Raw genomic sequence first — 23605 nt, 5'->3', positions numbered from 1 at the left:
AGACTATGTATTTTAGAAAAGCTTTGTCCAAGTTACAGAGGAATTAAACCTGCTGAAAGGCTAATGTAAAACGTATGACAAAAAATGTTCCCAACGTTCTTTAAATAAAAACTCCGCAAAACTAAAACTTTATTGTGCTGAAATCATAAAACTATTTGTGAAGTAGAGGAGTAGGAGGAGTAAAAAAGCATCTTCAACTTACTATACCCCGCACTTTTGTATTGTATAATGTATTGTATATGTATACTTTTGTATGTAAATTGTATTTGCATAAAAATTACCTTTTCCACCAGTTCCACGATGACTAAATCACAATATTGAAAAGCTTTCGTTGTTGTTTTCATATCCATAATTACTTAAAAATATACTTGAGTATCATCAACAAAAGTTCATCCGGAAAATGAGATGAAAACCATCTGCTGGTCTTCTGAATGAATTGACCGTGTCCTCTAGCAATTAACCCCGCGTTTGAAGCTCACTAAAGCTGTCGTTTAGCAATGTGCCACAAGTATCTAGCCCTGATACAGATATCCTGATACAGTTGCCGCTTATCCAGGAGATTTCCGGATCACAGTGTGGTTCACGCGAGTCTCAGCTCGTTAGTGTTGGCCATCGTAAATTGGAATCGTTAGTTTGCTGCCCCCAAGGGGCGGCTCCCGGTAAATTATGACCGGCCAACAACATAGCAATTAAGAAACTGGTGGCAAATAATTGCTGGTATTTCAATTTGTGTAGTTAAGTAGAACCAGACTTTTTCATGCTTTTTCGTCATTTTCTGTGGGGTCTAGCATAATCCATGTTAATGTTCGCTCACTTTTAAAACTAACAGCTCGTGAACTGAAAAGGCGGGTTATAAAATTACTTTTATTGTATCTGTGAGCATTAAATTCCTTTTAGTGTTTAAAACTAAATTCGAAGCTTCCATTGCAATTGAATTACGAGTTTCAAAGCTGTATAGTTCATAAAACTAGCTATTCCATCAACATTTTATTAGGCATTTTTATTGCCAGCTTTACTGCAAGTCCACTAAATTTCAAGTATAAGGGAATCAAAAGTCAGTATTGATCAGTGAAAACTATAAACAGGAAATTATTTCACATAAATCCACAGTGACCAGAAGAGTAAAACAAATTTTCATTTAAAAATAGGTTATCGAAGGCTTAACTTAAGAGAGATGAGTATTTTTAAGTACACACTCACTTTGTGTTCAGTGTTCTTTTTAGTTAGGAGTTATTTGAACACCTGTTAATTTCTACTGTGTTTAGTTTTGTGGTTGCAGTGTCTTGTAATACTGTCTGCTGTGGTAAACCACTTTACCGATCATACTTGCTGAGGAACAACATTACGTGGTCTCAATTTAAAACAGATTTACTAAAGACGATTGAAGAAATTGAAAGAAAATGCCATTATCAATTACACAATAGTTTCCAATACAATTTAACACGGGCTTTAACCTTAAGGTTTACGAGTTTCACTTAGCGCAAATTTATTTAATTCAATTTCGTCGCTGTTCGATTTGAGATAATACTAGACCTATTATATGCTCAACATTTCCTGTTAGAAATATTTCAGAAATAAACAAAGAAAAGTAAAAAATCAAATCAATTTAATTAAGGGGATATTAAATCATCTTATGAAATATTAAACCGAAAGCAGACGAATTTGATGAACACTTATAAATGAAATAAGGGATCAGTAAAACGAATTTAGGAATGTGATTTTTGTTGCCAAATCTGAGTTTCAAGAAGCTTAAATACAGTAAGTAAATTATTTACGTTGAATCTAGCAAATAAAGGGCATTTTTGAATTAAGATGATCAGTTTTACATTTTTTTTTCGTTATTTGGTTAACTGACTAACACAATTATTTAACTATAAAGATGCATTTCTGTAGTCAGCTTGCAACTTGTTAAGCTCATATTACATACATCCACTTAATAACACTAACAGCAATTTCAAAAGCGAAAAGAAAATACCTGCAAAGTTACATAATGATTGCGAGTATCCGACAAACTATAACTGACCACGTATAATAAATGTTCCATAGAGTGTTTGAAACAATATAATAATCGGTCGTTAGTTGATAATAAACCCTTTCAGTGCGACCATTTAAACGCTCGCCATTTTGAATTTGTAATGTCCTTTTAATAGCAAAAGGGCCGTGGCAGGTTACAATTCTATCTTGAAACCATTGGTGAATTCGCTCTGTAATTACATTCCATTAATATGAATAAAACGTCGGGAAATTATTGCAAATTTCTTGAAATCCTTAGGAGAACTATGTTTGTACCATTAAGTGGCTTTGTGTACTTTATGTTCAATAAAAATTTCCGCAAAACGAACTTAAACCTGGATTTTGATTTTTCAAATGAGGCCCAGTTGCAATCAACATTATTGCATTAACGTTTGTGATTGGAATTAAAAAACCACAGTTGAACATTCTGAAATAGGAAAATCACATTAAATTTCAATTTCAATGGGACAAAAGGACATGAGAGTCCACTAAAAGTTATTTAGACGTTTTACAACAGGCGAATATCCGGATCGATTATTACAAAACGCAAGAGCAAACAAATCAGAAAATGAGGCAAATTGAAAACATCAGTATTCACAAAGCGCATGTGAAAACAATTAAAAAAGTGCACAATTTTTTTATGGAAAATTATAATTTACCACCCAAAATTGAACTAAATTACTTGTATCATAATAAATCATCTCTATATTGAGTGAACGCACACAGAAATCACACAAATTACCGAAGATTCTATTATAAAGTGAGGACGTTTATTTTCCTACTAACTTTATTTTCACATATAGTAGCAAATAGCTAACTTAAGCTTTTAGTTAAAAGAAACCCCGATATTGCGTTACTTGTTAAAAATAATGCTTATAACAGCGGACTGGCTCCAGCTTGTCTATTCAAAGCAATTTTCTAGAAGCTAACGTAAACTTCATTTAATTTGAGAAAGCAACGGTTTTTATAAATAATTACAGACATCTACGAGTCGTCCTGCTTCGAATTAAAGCACAGTAATCCGAAGCTATTCACAGAAATGTGTGCTTATTTATCGATAAAATCCTTGTGAGACACTAAATAACAGCTTCTTTCTTGTTTTGCTTTAATAGCAGCTGCCCCCAACAAACTTCGTCCATTTACTTCTAACGAATTTTCTTTTAAATGGAAAAGACGGATGGCTTTGGCGATAAAACAATTCAATTGCCATGAGCAAATCCTCAATTATAGCTTTTCCGCCACTTTTCCATTTCCCAAACTGACCTGACAGTTTTCACCCAGTTATCGCAAACGAAACTGTTTAATTGCGTTTCGGAAATTTAATATATTAATGCCCACATGAGCGTCCGACTTCAAATTTCCTGTGTTTTTTTTTTCAATTATCTTTTGTTCCATGTGATTATGTTCTACTAGGTTTTACCCTAATATTAAATTACAAAAATTATACAGTTACTAGAAGTAACTAAAAAAATCACTAAAAGGTAAACGTGTTTGAACGACTTTTGTAATTACATTTAAAAGTTGTATACATATACGGTCCTTAAGTATAAGGCATTTACATAAAAGTTCAAATACAACCCAGCAAAGAGTTATTGCAACATATGATGGAATGTCTTTGCAAGCATTATTTGCCTGCACCCATATACGGTTCCATATAGAACACAACTGAATTCTTTCGGTACACATAAAAGTAAAATCATGCATTTCAGCTTATATGCATTTTAGTGCACGACATAAAATATATGGTAAGAACACATTTATCAAAACCATATACCATATATTTGTCTTTTGTGGCAAAATTGGTTGAACGGCAATTTGTATATTTGCCTGAGCATGTATATTTTATTCTTATATGTAGGTTTTAACAAATGGTGCGTAATGTTATCTATATCCAGCTAATGATGCAGCTAACTAGCTAATGATTTCATCCATGCTATAATTTAACCACCGAAACCTCGTACTTCCTTTTTACTAATGCTACTCATGTTAAAAATGATATTTACTTTAATGCTTTATGAATCCGAATTAAAATGGATTTACATGTATAACGTATCCATTTCCTGGTAAGTTTATTGGAACATGTGCAGGTTCAAACAATATTTTTAATGCGATAAAGTATGTTGAAAAAATATAATTATTTAACTTAATTGTGCCTCTACGAAAGTTAAGGCAAGATTTTTGATGGATTGGAAATCATTGGATAGCAATTTACGAAAATTTCGGAAACAGTCGGCGATCAATATTGACTTAGTTTTAGTTGTCATAATATGAACAATCTTTTTGTTCATGTTTTGTTGAAATTGTTCATAATAATTCATACAAATGCACAAGAAACGAAACATTAAGTATCATTATTGAACTCTTTGAATTATTGAGCATGTCCTGATTTTTACACTATTGATCAAAATGAGCGTATTTGATGTGAACCTATTTACTATTTCGATTCTGAAAATATGACACTACAAGAACAAACTCACATTTTCATTTCAAAAGATGCCGATATTATTTTACTCTATAGCTTTTCGCTGTTTTTTTATCACGTGATCCACTGATTCAACTGATTCAACAACAATCCACTGATTCAACAAAAAAATGCTTGCAATGTAACAGATTTTGGGTAATGAATGAATTAATACAAGGCCTCAGTCAAAGAACACAAGAATACAATTTATTAAAATTTTCATGTCTCCTGCCAATTGGCATTAGACAATTTCCTTCATTAACGAATTAATTCCTATTCGTGCTATAAATGTAAATAAAATTGGTGAAAATTTTAATAACTAACAACCACCGTAAGTCCCAGTATATCAAATATTTCGAAAATGAAGCAACATATTTATTTTGATCGGGCACAATATTTTATCCCAAAAGGAAGGGTTAAGAAAGACGAAAGTGCAAAGCACAGTCCCATTATAAACAGCGCAAGAAGGTTCTTCCAATTTAAATGTCTTAAGATTATTTCAGCTGTCGCGTTCGAGAAAAAGAACAAAACTAACAACGCATTTGCATTTCTCGATCCAATAAATCTCTAAAATGTTTCGGAAATATAAAACCGTCCGTTGAAAATTATTCGACAAAATTGAAAATAAACTCAGAATAAACAAAATTGATAATTACTGATAAACAGGCTGACCATGCAATTGAGACCCCCCCAAAAAACGAAAGTTGTTAAGTTACCTAAATGTAATTTTCATAAAGAAAATAAAACATATAAACCATCCTTCTTCATCACAAATCCCTTACAGCATCCAACTGTAAGTATGCTATGCAAATTTCCCGGCATGAACCCTTATAACCCCAATTTTATCGGAATCGATTATGGCTCTGAAATATAATTTATGTACAATGTGGGAGCCATATTTAAAAGTCAGATAAGAAACCTCTATTGCATTTATGATTATGAACACAAATTAGTATGACAAAGGTGTATGAGCGCTGGTCCTTAAAGAATACCGTCTGCACAACTGCACCTTTGATATAATTTAAATTAAATTTTATCAATACTCAAGACAACATCAGTAAACGTTACAAAAAATGTAGTAGTAGTACAGTGTTTTATTGCGAGCTATTGGGTTGGTGTATTATTAGCCTAAATAACTATGCAGGTAGGTACAAAGTCCCATAGAAATAAACCTGCAGTTTTGCTGTACTCTAAAATTTAAAAAACATAGAAGCCTCTATAGGAACAAAGAAAATTATGTTCCGAAATTACATGTATTTTTACTATATCGTGACTAGTGGTGTAGCGTTCATTGTAAGGACAAATATTAACGGTCGTTATATATTATGAACAATAATAATAGACTATAACAAGGAACTCTCGTTATTAATTTTTATGATACATAACCACAGGGCAACCATGGCAGTTAAATAAGAGATTAGCTTTATATGAATGAAATTGTGAAAATAGACGTCGATTGGAAGTTAAAGCAAATAACTAGAACATTATTTTCAGTTTTCATGGAGGAAAAACTAATAAAAAAAAACGCACAATTAAAATATCCTACTTTTCGAAAACATAACAAAGAGAAACTATGCAGCTTTAATTGCCCCTAATTGCCATGCAGGCCGGCAGATAATCTGCAATAAGGATCAAAGCGCCGGACTAATTTCCTTTATTAGAATATTTTCTATATATACACGCTTCAATACACTAATTATATTATTCCCCTTCATGCAAAATGTGTACCAACCGCTCAACGCCATAGTAAAACTAATTCGTTTGAGTTTATCTTTGATTAGTCTGAGGATTTGCATGGGATGCAAAATGTTTGATTTGAAGGTTTGTAGCTAAGCCAAGTTAGCTTGATTACATGCACTACTGTTTTTCAACGTTATTTGATTTAGTCTGCATCAAATGAAATACTGTGCATTTTCAAATGTTTGCTAGTCACAGGAAAAAAAATAGTAGGTAGTTTAAAACAACCAATCTTACAAATATCCATATAGTACAGCTCTGTCTCTAACAAACCCCTTTTTGAGCTTAAAGCCCCTAACAAGCTCCTTACGATAAGGAAACGATCCGCTCTATTTTCCCTGCTATTAAAAAACCTTTTCAAACCACTCAAACTACTTGAACCGAAAATATTTAACAAACGGAGTTGTTTCGTCTCAAACGGCAATTGTAAATCCCGAATTTTTCATTTCCGTCATATTGCTTCGACTTCTCAAAGCCCACTTTAAATAAATCATAACAATAAGAGAGGTTTCATTGCCATGAACGTTCGGTGAGCTGCTTGGATTTAAAAATGTTAAATCAAAACCAGACGATGTGTTATGTTTTCGACTTTATTAGTAGGTAATAGTCGAAGCTGATGAATAGCTTTAAATATTTAGATACAACTGCAGTACATCTAAAGACGCTATAGAAGAAGGTGCAAAGTTTGGTTTAATTTCAGATCTAGTTTATCCACAGTTTTGGTTGAAATGTCCTAGGAAAGGGGTAACCAGTGCAGAATTAAACGGTTTTGACTTTAACTTCATGATCGAAAATGTATTTTTGAACCTAAATTGATACAAAACTTTTACTTTCATAAAATGATATCTTGGGATATAAAAATGTTGTTAAGTTAAGATAAGTGACAGTGGCAATCCAAAACAAAATAAGCGTTTATTATAGCAAGTACTCAAAATTCTAAAGATTTCTTTAAATTGACAAGCGCAAAGATCTTTTCAGAAATAAGGAGGAAATAACTTTAACGTCTGACCTACGAAAACACCACTGCATGAAATTAATGATTTCAAAACCAGTATAGTGGCAATTAAAATGTTATTTCTAGCGACTACTTATTTAAAAATAATTTAAAAAAGAATATTTGAAAAAATGTTATCTAACAATAAGTGGATTTATATGATTATGTTATACACACAAAGTTGTCTTAAAAACGTACAATTTCGTAAACTCGCTATTAATTCCAATTACCTTCCAAATTCAATGGCATAATAAAGATAAACAGACCAAATTATATAGTGATTTCCAGCCACAGACTTGAATCAACTTTCTTTACAAAAGCAATTGTAATATTTTCTAATTTGTAGTTGGTTTTATAGTCGATTCAATAGATACCGAATGAACAACTTGAATACTTCAATTAATAAAATAGCAAATTTTTCAGCCATTCTCCGTATATCACCCATTCCTTATTTATATTTTTACAATTTTTTTCTTAATGCAAGTCCCAATTTTGATCTAACTAATGACTAAGCAAATAAAAATATCAGATTAGCGCAATTTTGGACGCTTGAGGCTATAGTTACTTATTACTTGATTAATGGATTCAACAAAACACTGTGAAGGAGGAAAATATAAGTAAAATATTATATTTAGTTTTCTGAGAAGCCAACACTAAGAAATCATGACATACATATATCAAGTTGAAAAATATTCGGTTCTTTAGTCTTTCGTAATTATTGATTATATCGAAAAATGTCAAACACACACCTGCAAGCAAGGTTCATACCATTTCATCCTTTACTCTCAGGATTTTCCATCCACTGAACACATGAAAATACATACTGACAAAGAAATTCTTTCACGACTTTAAACTTTAACACCAAAGCAGCAAGGAAGTTCACGCTGTGTCATATATTTCTCGAAAATGTCATCGCTAACGGTGCGACAAACGATTAGGAAAATAAAAAAAACAGTCGAAAAATGGGATACAATCCATTACAATCTCCCCTTTCGCTACGCAATGTTCCTTTTCCGGTATAAATATCCCGCACGAATGTTATAACCGGTTGTTTAGCGAATTTCAACATGAAATCTGGCACTTATCTCGACGATATTTTGCCGAACAAACTGCTACAGATAATCGTATATTATCTGAGCTTGTTTCGGCAGTTTTGCAGAGCGTTTGCTAAAGTCACTATGCAAGAGGCGCCACATTGTCGTAGTAATGAGGCTTGAACAACAAATGAAGAAATATACCATTGTGGATTGAAGACACAGCTATTTAAATATTTCAAACTGAATAATAACAAAGAAATCATGACCAAGTATTATTACATTACATTTACATACTTGCTACATTGCATAACTAATTGAATGATTCGGTCTTTCCAACGATTAATCAACTTTAGAAGATGCCTCAAAACACTAGTAAATGAAAAAAATTGGAGCAGACATTTTTTTACATTTTCGAACAGAAAAACAGCAGGAGGAAGAACGAGTTTTGTAATCAAGCAGAAAGCCAGATCCAGATGAAAAACGGAAATAAATCAAAACACAAAAAATCGGTACTGTACTCGTTCTTGCTTCTGATTTGGAAAAAGTGGAGGCTTAAAAGTTACACGGAATTTATTTTAAGAAACTACCAACTGAACATGGTTTCCTAAACGACATAAACTATCAAACCCTAAATTGCCTCTACAAAGACGACACACAAGAATTTAAATCAATGCCCATGTTAAAAATCAAACTGTGGAAAACAGCAAGCTGAAAGCAATTACAATAATAAGAATAAGAAACCTGTACAAAACAAAAAGAGACGATCATAGTCGAAGTATTAATAATTAATCTTAATGTTTTTACAAAACCCCTTAATTTCCTCAAAACCATAATCCGCGTTAAAGCCTAATAGAATTTCAGCCGTTTAAATTCAATTTTGATGACAAACTTCGTGTTGGAAGGCAACGTGGGGAAGTGTGGTAGAAATTAAGGCATAATAGGTGTAATAAAGAGGGCGAATAAGGAGACAAAAAGTGCTAAAACTTTTAATTGAATACTTAAAAGGTTTTCTTAGTTGGGCTGATCCTCAAGCAGATGCTTAAAATCGTTCTGAGTTGTTTGACTTTGTGAGCTTTTAAAGCGATTTTAATGGTTGAGAGAGTGTCAAATGCCTTGCTGTTTTAACGGGCGCAGTTATCTATACCGATTAAATGAGATTGTTTAAATAAACATTAGAATGGGACAAACAAGCAACAATTTACTTTCGTTTTCCTGTAGTAGCGATTCAGAACTTCTCTTAGTTGACTTTGCTGTATTTTTTCGAGTAATTCGCTTTTGCTTTTTTCGATGGGAGATCGATTCAGTTTAAATTAATAAATAAATGTAAACAGTATATGTAGACAAATAAGTATAACAAAACTGTATTTGTGGGTGTCATGAGGCAGCCGAAAGAGGAAAAAATAGGCGATGTTACAACTTTGTCTTCTAAGTCATTTGGGTGGTAATTGTTAATCCTGAGCCAGTCGAGAGATTTTAATTTGTTATCGGCCAGTCACACTTTTGGCCAGACATTTACTTGAAAGTTTTTTTTATTTAAGAAGAACATTTATGACAAAGGGACTGTGCGAACATTTCATTAGAAACTTTAAGCACTCTATATTTTTCATCTTTTGTGCGTTGTCCACCCTTGTTTCCTTGTTTGTGTTTTTGATTTCCTATAGCTACTTGTTTTCACGTTTACATATGTTGTATTGTTGTTCTTGTGCGCAATGCTGTACTTGCATACTTACATTTGATGGGCTCTATTATTACAGTTGTTGCTTTTTGACATTTAGTGGTAAAATTGACAATAATTTTTGGTAATCATTTTCTCACTTTTCCTTAACGGGTTTCTGCTCAACATAAAACTAAAAACTTAGGCTAAATGTCGCAAGACCGGGGAAGTGAAACAAAACGGAAAATAAAAGCAAAACTATATATTAATTTGTAAATTTTGCATTCTAATGTAAATTGTTATAAGAAACCATTTATAGAGGCTAAGTCGTTGGAATAAACTTATCATGACAATGCTAAAGGCAAACCATTTACCAAATGTTATAGTAACAGATTGTAGATTATAAGATTAAAACAAAAACTATAAATGAATGTTTATATTCATAACTTGCTAGTCTATGACACACAATTTTTATAAAAATATTTATAATAATAATACATGATGCAATATTGAATCAATGAATGAGGAAATTAGTTTTATATTTTATTTACTTTATACGGTCCAAAACACTTATTTATATACAAAGTTTTTAAAAAGTTGACTAATGTCAAGAACACTTACATATTTCAACGCGCTTAGATAATATTTTACCAAAATACAGGACCAAAAACATGTTTCACTCCTTTTCACAAATTTGCTTGCTTTGTGTGAGTTGGCTATTTATATTCACATGGCGTGAATTTATGAGCTTCATGTATTAAATTTTTTTTCGGCTTTATTAGTATCGAAATTCTGATGCTCTTCATCTGTACCGTAAGATTCTAGAATATGATTCCTAATTCGACTGAATTTCGAGTTTTTCGTGAACTACTAATTGTCCAGTATTGACCAGAATGTCCAAATTCTCCAAACCAAATAAATTATTTTTCTCTAGTTCCCAAATACACATCTCCAGCCCGTCTTCACCTTAGCAGTTTTCGCAGCCCCAGGGTGCAACTCGGAATTCTATTCCAGACCCGATTCGAAGAGAAAAATATCTCGCAAATTGTGTGAAGAGGGTTCTACTTAAATTGATTAACTGATTTCCTGTTTCTATTAGTTTAGCTGTTCCTTGCGTGAACTTTCAAGTTAACAGTAACAAATTTGGAGCCAAACTGCTTAACCGGTGTGTTTATTAAGAGAAGTGATTTTCGTTTTATTTGCCAAATTAAAAGAATCGGTGGTTTATTCTTTATTCACCGTCCTAAATGATTGAAATTTTATAAACGCGATTTTTTTCAACCCTACTGGTACCGATAGCCCACATTGAACCAGTATTATTACTGAGTAGGCCTCAATTTAGTGAATATTGCCCTACATCTAGTAAAAAAGTGGTTGAACCCTGCAAGGCTTTATTTCATTTCATTTAAAAAATTCCCCTTTTAAGCTTCAAAGAAGCCAGGTTTCGTATAACAAGTTAAATCGTTTTTACCGGAACGTTCCAAGTGGAAAGTTTAAATCACTTATAAAAGTTACAATTGGATTTTCCAGATGCAACGGTGCGCGCAAGCACGTTATGTTAAACTTCTTTCATATTTAAATCTGCGTGCACTGTTGCTTAGCTTTTTGCAGCCTCTTGAAATTAATTTTCCATGTCTAGAATATTCAAAACTTTGAGGCTGTACATCAATTTTGTCGCAAAAGTGCTCATGCACGCGTTTTCAATTCACGACACGTACATTTCATAGTGGCTTCATATTTACCTCTCGCGTATCTACCTTATAAAAGGGAAAGAAATAATATACGCCAAAAAACGGCGGCATAGTTCCTGACTGCGTCGCTTCAGGTTCCGCTTGTAAAAACATACGCGTATAGAATAAAAGATATTTCAGAATAGCATTGGCGAAAGTAATCCTTATGCTTCAAAATAGCATCAGTTCTCTCAAACGGTGAGCACCTCACATCAATTTTCAGCAAATATATATTTTTTGCTAGTTGAGGGTAAAACTTTGTCCTAAACGTATTTATATTTAATTTAATAATTTGGGGTCACGATTGCGACAATTGCATATGAATGAAATTATTTAATTTGTAGCTTTTTCTCAAGCTACTTCCTGCGAAGTTTCACATTCATTAATACCTTGCAGAATTACATGAAACATCCTCTTGAGGTACTTTCTCTGTCGGTCTAAGCGAATAGTTGCGGTTTCGAATTGCGTTTTGGAAGGAAATGCGGGCTTTTCTGGAGTTTATTGAGGATTTAGGAATGGTACCTCATTCTGGTGGGATCGTAAAGCATTTCAGGCCCCCCAATGGTCTCTAGTCAGTGCAGGAACGCGACGATTTTTCTCATCGAAGTTCCTGTTATTTACACACCAAAGAAGAATGGGATATCGTATATGAATCGTTGTTTTGAAAAGTTCGGCTTCAGCAGATTTTTATTTTGCGGATTTGCGGAAATGCTGACGCAGAGTAGAAAATTTCGTGTTCGAGAGGTTGCTTGTAAAAATGAAAGTTGTTGTAGTAGAACAGTTTTGTCTTAATGTTGAGGAGAAATGACAATGTTAATTTTCTTGCTTTTGACCTAAGCAATTTTTCCTCAACCATGACCAGTAAACGTCAATTTGTGGTCTATTATTCCGAAGTATTTAAAGTTTTTTGTCCATTCCATCGGTATTCGGTGTAACAAAATGGTTCTATTTTTATGCTGCAGATATTGGTACTCAGGATGCATTTCCGAATTGAATTAGACGAAAATTTTCCCGTAAAATTAGTTGCATGCCGATTAGATCTGCTTGCGTATAGCGATGAATATTTTAATAACTAATATAACCGTTAACAGTGGGATTAAAATCCACCTGCTCCGACCTGAGGGTCGTTGCTAGCAGGTGAAATGGTGAATGTGGCAACATTCATTTTTTTCCCTGATTGTGACCAAATCCTCTTTAATTGTAGTTCATATTATCAATGCTGAAGCTCATCAGAGGTTCATTATTTAAGTTACGACGACAAACAATGCACAGACGTGACAAATTCCGATTTAAAAATGTTGAATCAAATTAAAGATAATTTGTATGTTAAATCCTCAATATAGACTGTAAATTCAAACAGATGCCAACCATGTGAATCACAAATGTTACAGAAATAGTTGTTTTATAAATCACATTTCAAATTTGTTCTCTTAAGAACATGGGATGGAAACATTTAGCTAAGAATATTCAATAAAACACTCTGGTATTAAATGTGTATATAATTCAAATTATTTCTCGACTCCTTGCATTATTTCAACGTTTAATAACAAAGTCTTATTGAATTTTAGGCGGAGTGTACATACATGCCCACCTCTTCTTTTCTCTTAAAAAAGAATTGCGAAGAACGGCGTTAGTATACGAAAAAACGGACTAGAAATGTTTTCGTCAGAAGCAAGCATTATATTTTTCTATATATTGAAAGAAACATAGCGTTGTACCAAGTTTCGACGAACATAACTGGCAACATGGTATAATTATTTGATAACTTAATTTTAATTCAATCATATAGCTAACTTGTACTTTAATTGTTATAATTTTCTTATCTTTCCTGGGTTTCAGTCAAAGTGTGACGGAAAAATTTTTGCCCCTCAAAAACTGATTAATGTTTTAACACTTTTTAAAATTTTGGTTTTTATACAACATGTTTTAATTGTGAATTGGTGTTTGTAGTTTGTGCAAATTTTAAATCTGATGATGGCGGGATGATGGGATTGTTGCTTCACGCTTTGACTGAGACCCAGGAAAGGTAAGAAAATCATAACAAGTACACACAGTCAGGACAATAAATCAAAATACACTTATATTTTAATTTTATTTTGAATGTATAGTTATTTTGAGTTATTTGAGTCTCAAATAGTTCTCAATATCCACACAAATGCATAAATATGTTTGCATTTGTATTTACGAAACATGCAGATTGGAGTTTTTAAATTTATGGTTTCATATCAGTCTTTTCTGCGATCCCAATGAAATTATTGAGAGTGTTTTGAATAAATAAAGGGTTACTTATTTCATGCTACTCCTCACACTTCTTAAACATAGAAACACAATTACACTTAATAAAGTAAGTTTCAACCGAAATGATGAAACGAAGCAAATAAATATTAGTTAGTCGAAAAGCAAACAGTCTGATGAAATTAGAACAATATTTTATGTATAATAAAGCATATTGAAGGAATCTGGAAACTAGGCCAAGAAAGGAAAATTGCAAATTCAAGAGAAAAATTGTTGTCGATTGGACCTAAGTAGGCTCATCCAAATATGTTTATGAGGAGGCAAAAACGCCTTTTTCGTCAGACGCCAGAACCTCTTTAAAAATTAACGCCTTGCCGATAATTTGATCCCCAGGATCTAACCAACTATCCCAAAACTCCAGGACAAAGTTCCATCATCAAACCGCCCTACCTCTATCAAGAAGCATTTTTGAATAAATCATTTAGGTCTAATTGTTTTCAAATCATCAGAAAACTTGTGAAAAATCTTACTGATTTTTTTCCTTGATTATTACAGATGCATTTAATAATCAATATGTCTGCTTTTTTAGCTTTAATTGTAGTTGCCATTATAAACATAGACGAACTAATAAAAATAAAAACGAAAATTCGAAATATATGTCAATAATCAAACAGCGTTCAAAGCGAATATACAACCCTTTAGAAAGCAATGCGACAAAGGCAATAAAATGGTTTGCAGAATTTCAATTGGGTTACTATTAAGAATTTTATTAAGAAAAATTGGTTCACTCATGGACAACACAGAATGAAAAAGCGAAGGTCCGTAATGGATGCGATAAATATTCCCCCAAAATCAACTACAATGTGTACGTTCAATTTTTCAACTGTTGCTCGACGTTCCGAATCAGTATTACCGATTTTTCCTTTTCGGTTTAGCCGAGCAAACATTCGCCTTTACTCCGACTTTATTGTCAGGTTTAAATCGAATACATTTTTATGATCCCTGAAACTAGCCGGATGGAGTTTCCTTTCCGACCAGTAAAAATATTATATACGTTATTGCCCGCTGGCTTATCGATAGTGTCATTTCGTTCAGACGTCGTAACTTTAAACTGGGCTATTTACAGTTTTCAGCTTTTTGATTTCTTTAAAAGGTAAATTTATTTAGTGGAAATAATTGCGGTCGTTTGTATGCTTCATGCGCCTAAAGAAAACTTACGACGCATTTAAGTAGCGATGGACTTGAACCATTCTACTGTAAGAAAAATGCCAGTAATTGTTCGATTTGATTATTTTATATATGATTTTTAAATCATTCGTACGATCGATGATATGGTATCATTCGTATGATTTTTATAAAGAAAAGAAGTGCTAATTGGGTTTCATTTCTGCAAAAGTGAAAAATTGTTGCATTGTTCCAACTTCCTAACTTAAGGCTTGGATGTTATGTCCCAAATATACCTTAGGGAGCGTTTCCAAGAAGATGTATTCCCATTAATCATATTATCACGAGTCCCGATCCCCAAATTTATATTTTTCTTTCTGTTATATTATTTAACACATCTCACATACCACGTCTTTTACAATTAGAGCTAATTTATATAATTTTTCATTGAATCCCCATCAAGCTGCCATATTCTTCTAAAACTTTGAAACCTGACAACTTACACCAGCGAAGAATATATGTTATTATTTGTTTCTGTTAATCAGTCTTTATCGCTTCAAAACCATGGCAAATTCGTGCCTAAATAGGAGATGGTTTCCATCTCATTCACACTTGCCATCGCCGTTGTCTAATTAAGAAACATGTTACAAATTTGGCAGCGAACAGTTGCAGTAAAGTCCCTCATTTTGGAGCTAATAACAAAAGAAAACAAATTTCTTACCAGAAAATGTTTAGAATTTATAAGCAAAGGTTAATTATAATTTTCCTTCAAGTTCGGCACGTTTTGTTGGTTTATCGTGGCGAAAATTTGTAATAGTATCCCGACACATTAAGCGGATAAATAAATTAGATAGACAAGCTATTAAATATAAATCGTTGGAATAGCGAATGGATCTACGCGTCCAGCCTCACTCCCCGTCACCTGTCAGGAGAACTATACAAAATTAATTACACCGTTCCCTATAAATCTCTACATAATTAACATCGGCCTGGCAGTTTTGCACCAGTTAGCTAAATCTGATGTAATAAATCCAGCCAGCGCATTAAAAAATCGGGATCTTTAATTTGAAAAATGGCAGTCTTAGGAAAGAATTTTCATAATGAAACACAAAAATCTCACAATGAAGAAACCATAAATGCTCAAAACACGTCAAGCAATATGTTAATGTAAAAAGAGTAGAAATGGGTAGTTTGAATCATTTTCATCGAACGATATCAAATCGCGAAGAAATTAAAGAAAATGTCAACATTTTAAAACTAAATTTAAACATGTTAAAGCAGTTTTAATTTACTTGAACATTGCTACAATTCTGCAACAATTTCAATGTCTTATTGTTAAGTTAAAAAATATATATATTTCGGAATATATGTTATAACGCTGTCAAAAAAGTTATTAAATTCATAGTTTTGAAACCACCCCAATTAATAATTCTTTGCTTACCTCTTCAATGACTAAGCGAGCAGAATAACTTGAATAACGAAAATTAAAGTATAAATATTACGACATACATATCCCTCGAGTTTCTTAAAGCAGTAAGCGTCCAAAAAACTGCTTTTAATATTGGCTGCTCGCAAACATTTTAATACTAACACCCTTCTTTCGGTGCCATTAAACTGAATCTAAGTGAAAATTCGAAGAAGATCAATTTTAATAATAAAACAATCAAATTTTCATCAATATTAAATTTGTTGTGCTTCATTGATTACTTCGAGCTTCAAAGGGTTCGTAATAAAAACGATTGAGTGTTTTCTTTGAAGTGAAAACGAGACGAAAAGGGCTGTTTGGGGATGTTTAATATTCATTTTATACCATTGGGGATCTTTTAAGTCCCCCGGAAAGTGTCAGTGTAATAACCTTGGAAATCTTTTCAAGGAACAAGCCGATTCGGATCGTATGCTAAAATACGAAGATCAGTTTGCACTTTAAGTGTTTAAAGAGCGAAGTAAGCAAATGCGTTAATAGTTTTGCTATATCATTTAGATTAGGAAAGTATAATTACGGCCTGACACAGACATAAAAATGACGAAACTGATGATAATTTGCATCAATAAGCATTGAAATTTGTATCTGAAAAACTGGCTAATTTCTACTTAAATCGTGCAAATTCCTTCAGAGGGTGGTTATTACAACATTCATTAACTTTCTGCTTAACTGATTTTTGCTAATGGTTGTTATACACGTTTCCATACGTTTTTGCGGTAACAAAAACGGCTCGCTTTTAATAAAACGTTCATTTAATTTATAAAGCTCATTTGTATTCGTATTGTGGCCTTCAAATATTACCAAACATTATTAATACATCAATCGATTAATTAAAATAAGAGGAAACAATTTGAATATGTATCAGCAACAAATTATGCAATGTGGTTTAGAATATTAATTCGCATAGTATAATTGCTATATAATCCAATTTTATTATTTCGCATAGATTTGCCTGACTTTTCAGTCAGACTGTAAATAACAGTCGTTATTTACGTATCTTCTATTATGGCGCTTTGGACGTAGAACTTAAAGTAATTAAAAACGATTTAGAATTGGTCAAACAAACCATAAACTTTCGAATTTCTGCTACTGAGAGAGTTTCATACATTTTCTTCAATGTATGATTTCCAAGGAAAACTGTTTAAAACTAACTTGCACACATGAGCGTGCTGTGATAGAGAAATTATTTTTTTGTTAATTATTTTTCTTTAAAATCCTACTATTAAATCCAATTCGCTTATGTCGCATTAATTTCCAAGCTCTACCCATTTCTTAGGGCAAATGTTGTTAGCTTGATTAATTTTAGAAATAATTAATTTTGCGCGTCTTGTGCCTTCTCACCATTAAGAAGATGATTTGAAAGTTTCATGTAGCAACTTAACGTAGCAACGTAATTCAATTAAAATGCTTTAGGATATAACTCAATTTGTACGAAATGTTTGAAATTGCTTATGGAAAAAGGGCAATTAACCTTAGCAATTTGATCCAATATCGAAAATACTGACACAAATACAACAAAAACTCATATTTCATATATGTATTTGCTTTGCTTAAATAACTGCTGAGCAGGAGTGGCTAAATAAACGAAGCTAACGTCTTGGCTTACAGACGTAAAGTCGTAAATTCCAATTCTCCTTTGATTAACTATACAATTGCAAGTTGATAGCATCGTGGTTCAGTTATTTCTAGAAAGCAGAACAGTTTCGAGTTTCCATTGCAGGTATAAATGTGTTTTAAAATGGGCAAGTGAAACTCGCCCGGCCTTTAGAAAGCACTAAAGGTTTCCAAATAACTTTAAAACTTGCGACTTTCATTATACTGCGAAAACAGGATCAGCCCTTTTACCGTTTTATTGTCGAAGTTTCCAGAAGAGAACAGAAACGACAGCTTTTATTACATTTTCACGAAATTACTGGATTTATTGTCAGCGGCAAATCAAACGACAATGTAACGTGCCATAAATTTTCGTCCTATGTCGAATTGCCCCTAGAGAAGCAAATGCGATGGTTTTTTTCGACTCATTAATTAGAGGAAGTTTAAATGCAGACGTGGGCACAATAAAAAGTATAACAAGCAGTGCATTTGTTGATTCGGCATATGATTCGTTGTGTCAGTTTTTTGAATTATTCCATGTTTCATAGCGATTTTTAGTTAATTTCGTTTTTTTAATGTGGTATTGAATGAAAATTGGCATTCATGCATATACCAATTAGCAGCAACATTCTTCTGCATCAGTTTTTGCGTCTGCATAACCCTCTACGGAATATATATATTTTTTGTATTTCTGTTTCAAAGCAAACATATTGACAAAAAAACAAATAAGGCAACAGTATTCTGCAGCCATTTTAAAGCCAATGCTGCTTATGAGGATTAAGGTTTATCCCGTTGCTCGTATAAGTTGGGATAACATAAGAATGGCCTTTCAGAAATGTTTAAAGTGAGAATGTAGCTCGAATTAGTTGAGAAAAATATTTAACAATAAAATAATCTATTTTTTTTTCTTTACCTTTAATATTTACTTTAAAAATAATATTAACTTAACTTTTTCCTAAGTGAAATTTTTATTGAATTTTAAATGAGAAAAAACAAATTTGAACTATGAGATACATTTTTCAGTCACTATAAGGTCTTTTGTGAAGTAAACGGAACTACACTTAACATGAGCGCCAAACCAGAAAGAAGATTTAAGTTGCATGCCTTTAATATTTAAATTCCCAATTTACTTTAAAATCTAATACAAATTTGCAAAATGTCTCATTTTCTGTTATTTTCTGATATTTGTTGTTTTGAATAATTTAATATTTTTCAGTACGACCGTGGAGACAACTGTAATTTGCGCTATTTAAAAAGCTTGCTGTTCCGCTCTGCTTATCGTATTTTAATTATATTGTTCCCTGTCTTAAGATCGGAAATGCGTAGCATTTTGAAAATCATTTATTTGAACAAACAAGTTTAAAACCGTAGGGTAAGCCAAATTCTATTGCATGATAGTTTACCCAATTGATTTAGAAAATATTCTCTGGCACCAAACAGTATAATTCAAGTGGTCCTTGTTTGTCGTTTTAACCTGTTAGTAACTCTGAAGAATAACCGAAAACGTGTCGCAATTTTTTAAAGATTTTTTTTAAATCCGTTCAACTTTGTTGTTTCTTTACTGGAATAACTGAATCAACTAACCACTCTCAGATGAACGACTAAAATTTAACCGTACAATAACAGGTAAAAATTACCAATCATCAGAAAAATTGTATTTTTAAGAAAATATCGCAGGAAACAAAATTAAAAATTACAAAACCGAAGATTACTCGTCAAAACCCTTAATCGTTTTTAATTTTTTTTTAGAAATCATCTTGAGAAACCAGCTGCTCAGAATGGGAACTGACTGGCTCGTCGAGCAGACCGATAACTCCCTATCAGAAGACATTGTAAGACGTATTATTAAAGCACAGGCCAGAGAAAAGCAAGAACAGTGAGATACAGACGATCAGGCAAGGCACAAAGTGACGAAGTGGAGCAGCCTGTCGCGACTGTCGCATATAAAATTTGCAGTAAAACCACGAAACAAGAAAAATTTTATCGTCCAAAAACCACAATTTGTGATGTGAGACATAGTCTCGCCTAGAAGGCAAAGCGCGGTTCATAACTATATTATAAGGGGCAAAACATTGTAACATTTTCGCAAGGATTAATACAAGTTTCTAATCATTGGAAAGTAATAAATAAACTTCCCGCTTGAACCAGCCTCAACATAGTACATTTTTTAGGATTTTTAAATAATTTTTCTTAGATTCTAATTATTTAAAGTTTATCCAATTAGGTCCAAATGTAAGCAGATTTTTGCAAGCAATATTTTTTTGGCTTCTATAGCCACCAGAGAACAACAGGTTAAAACCATCTGGATTTTTCAAAATAGCTTCGAGAACTTAACCAAATTATCAGATTAAAAAAAGTCTAATACAGTTGAAACTGATTAAAACGTTTCATATTATTTGCGAATTTCTTCTCCATTATCAAATCATACCTAGGCAATGCCTTAACTTTTTCTATTTATTGTGTAATAAACGATTGCAATTTAATTTCTATTAATATTTGATTAAACTTTATTTTAAATAGTCGACAGGATAAGAATTTAGAATTTGGCAAAATTAAATTACTTTAAAGTTGTTTGTAAAATCTGACGAAATTGCAGAATTTGTCAACTTTAGAAATTAAGCTATTCTGATGCATCATGTTAACAATCTGGAATTCTTTCCAGCTACAAACTCTTCTACCGATTTCCTCCAGATCTTGCCAATTTGGTCTAGAACACGCTTCACATATTTAATAGCATATTCCAGATAGACAGCTTACCTACGTATGCATCAAGTGAATATTGCCCTAGACGTGCTTGGGGATGGCACTTTTTAATGTGCTTTCCAGATCTAGTGAAGATAAATGTAAGAGCCTTAGAAACTAAAGGGAAACAAATAGACATTTCCAACACCATTTGTGTAAGTTCACACAAGGCGGAGGCCCCATCGTTCAGGTAGCTTCTTCGAGAAACCGCACTCTAAATTATAATTTAATCCTCTTAGGTTCTTTACGAGTTGTACAAGTTACGTATCGCCAACAACCTGTCTGAGGTATATATAATTACGTCTGCGCTTGAATTGCGACAAGGCAATAGCGTTAATGAACATAAGATTAAATCTGCACGTCGAGCAGGTCTAGATTAAAACCGGCATGACATCTGCTTGGATCTCTTTGCAAATTGAAATGCCCTGTAAAGTCATTATTTTAATGCGTTTTCCTGATATGAGATGCATAATTATGGTTAGGCTGACACAAAGTCTGTAGTCACAATGTTGTGAAATTCCTTCTTGTTAATGTTCAGATCTATCATGGAACTTATACTTTAGAGCAAGGAAACTGTATTCCATTATTAACCACTTCTGCGTTGGAAGCTTAAAAAGCATTCACAGCTATATTTTAGAAAGTAATGCTTAGAAAAACTTGATTAATTTTAGCGCAAGCAACAGATATATTAGAAGTTCTGTGGAAAATCCCGCCTTGCATTGAAAATTCCAATTGTGGTAGGTTTTATGAGCCACTAGATCTTAATAGCGGGTACCATTTAAAAAAAAACTGAAACTATAGGAGTAGCAAAACCATTGAAGATTTACCTAGTTTATATATAAAAGTTAAAATCGTTAAATTGAGCTAAAGCTCCAATATATTGGTGGACATTTAACATCGGAAAGTCGCCTTAAGCGAATGATAAAGTCCCGAAAAAGCACAATAGGATTGGGATAAAATAAATTTTAAATGTATAAAGACAAAACCCTACTGATATATCAAGAATAGTCAAAGCTGACAAGATTTTAAAACGCAAATATGAGTGTTAAGACACTGGTTAGCAAAGTGGATATTTTGATTAATTATTTTTTACTAATTTGCCCCGCCTTCAATACGGAAAGTAAAATCACGGTCCAGAATACAATGCCATAATCTAAGCTTGTACAATATCATACATTTTATGCACACAATACAAATTAATCAACAAAAATTGGAAATAAACGATATAATTGAAAACCATTTTGCCGAAAACAAAACAGAAAAATACCCCACAGATATTCCCAATTAAAAGTATATTTTAAGCCTAAAAAGTGCAACCAAAAGTTCCATTCCAGACTATGTATCTCATATACGTTTTCGTTTTAAAATAAAGCTGTAGTCGATTCCTAGACTCCTGCTATATGAAATCGATTCGCCTGTAGGCGTAGAACATGCATATGCTTCAGTTTGTTTGTAATTTTGGAAAAACGGTTTTTATATTATTTTGTTTTGGAAGTCAATATAGCGCCATGTTGAGTTTTTAGCAATTACCAAATTTCGAAGAAACTCTTAGTGGATGATGACTTTGGAAAACGCTGATTACCTTAAACTGAGCTGGTTTAATTCAACACATAAATTTTACTTTGAACAAGGACTACTTCAAATTTGCGAGCCCTTTCCAGGTGTTGGTTCACACCTACACAAAGATATTCTCTTGCAAATGACTAAAATGACCAAAATGTGTACTCGTTTTTCAGTATAAAATTGGAATATATGTTTTATAACTCTGAAAATATTCAGAATTTATTAAGATTTTAGAAGACATCACCGAGACATGCTGAAAAAGTAATCATTTTTCACAAGCATTAGAGTCATATAGATACAAAGGTACAGTTGCGATTCTGTATACAAAACTAAATAAACATGTACGAAAACGGTCAACTCAATTTTGTTAAGAATAAGAACTACATTATTTGCTACTTCTCGCCGAGAGTATAAGAAAATGACTATGCGGAGTACCATATTCAAACGAAAGAAGCATTTTATAAAATCACAAGAAAAAGATAAGTTCTTCAAGTGCAGAGACCGACTTCCATTTTTGCCACTGATTAAAAAATTCCCTATGCAAGAAAGAAAAGTCGTTCGGTATATCGTATTTGCCGCAGTTATGAAATACAAGGCGCCGTAAATATTTAAGTGCGATGTCCACGATATCTTCTCCCAGACGATGCGATGGGTGGTCTTGTTATTTCTCATGTTACGACTTACCCCCTGGTGGGATATTTTTGCGAAATTTTAAGGTCTTTGGACTGACAATGCGGCGCCCGCTGTTGCAGATTTACGATAATAAATTTCTAACGGAGAAAACAAGTTGTGTGCTTCAGGCAGAGCACCTAGTAAAGCTGCACACTTTATTTTACTCGAGATATTAACATGAGACTCACAATTTTCGGAACGCTGTCATCTGCAAAAAGGCAACACGGAAGTGTACATTCGCTGAAATCATTTTGGTCAATTTAATTAATTCTAGTTAATAACAATATGGCAAGTCTTGACCTCACGAGTATGAACATTATTGCAGTGGCAATGTTTCGAAAATGAACGATCCTTTAGCCAACAATCCAGTTAAACAGCGAACAATATATTTTAAATATTGTTGTGCTCTACCATACAAATTACGTTTAGCGCATATGCAAATCAACGCTCGATGAGCAGTGTAATTACTGACCATTTGTTTGATGCATGTAGAAAAGAATTTATTTGCTTGGTTGATTAGAATTTCA

The 23605-nt window shown here is 32.8% G+C and overlaps 1 long non-coding RNA gene across 1 annotated transcript; it reads left to right on the top strand.

The window, feature by feature from the left end:
- Window positions 1–13533: 13533 nt before the first annotated feature.
- Window positions 13534–20245, top strand: LOC125505244. The gene is made up of 2 exons (XR_007282034.1): window positions 13534–13652; window positions 19851–20245. It is a non-coding gene; the product is annotated as an uncharacterized LOC125505244 (long non-coding RNA).
- Window positions 20246–23605: the final 3360 nt, after the last annotated feature.

Source organism: Dendroctonus ponderosae, unplaced genomic scaffold (genome assembly GCF_020466585.1).
Source record: "Dendroctonus ponderosae isolate FM_Combo_2020 unplaced genomic scaffold, Dpon_F_20191213v2 Dpon_F_20191213_70, whole genome shotgun sequence".
In the NCBI taxonomy this organism is placed as follows: Eukaryota; Metazoa; Arthropoda; class Insecta; order Coleoptera; family Curculionidae; genus Dendroctonus; species Dendroctonus ponderosae.
This window is presented reverse-complemented; position numbering and strand designations above follow the sequence as displayed.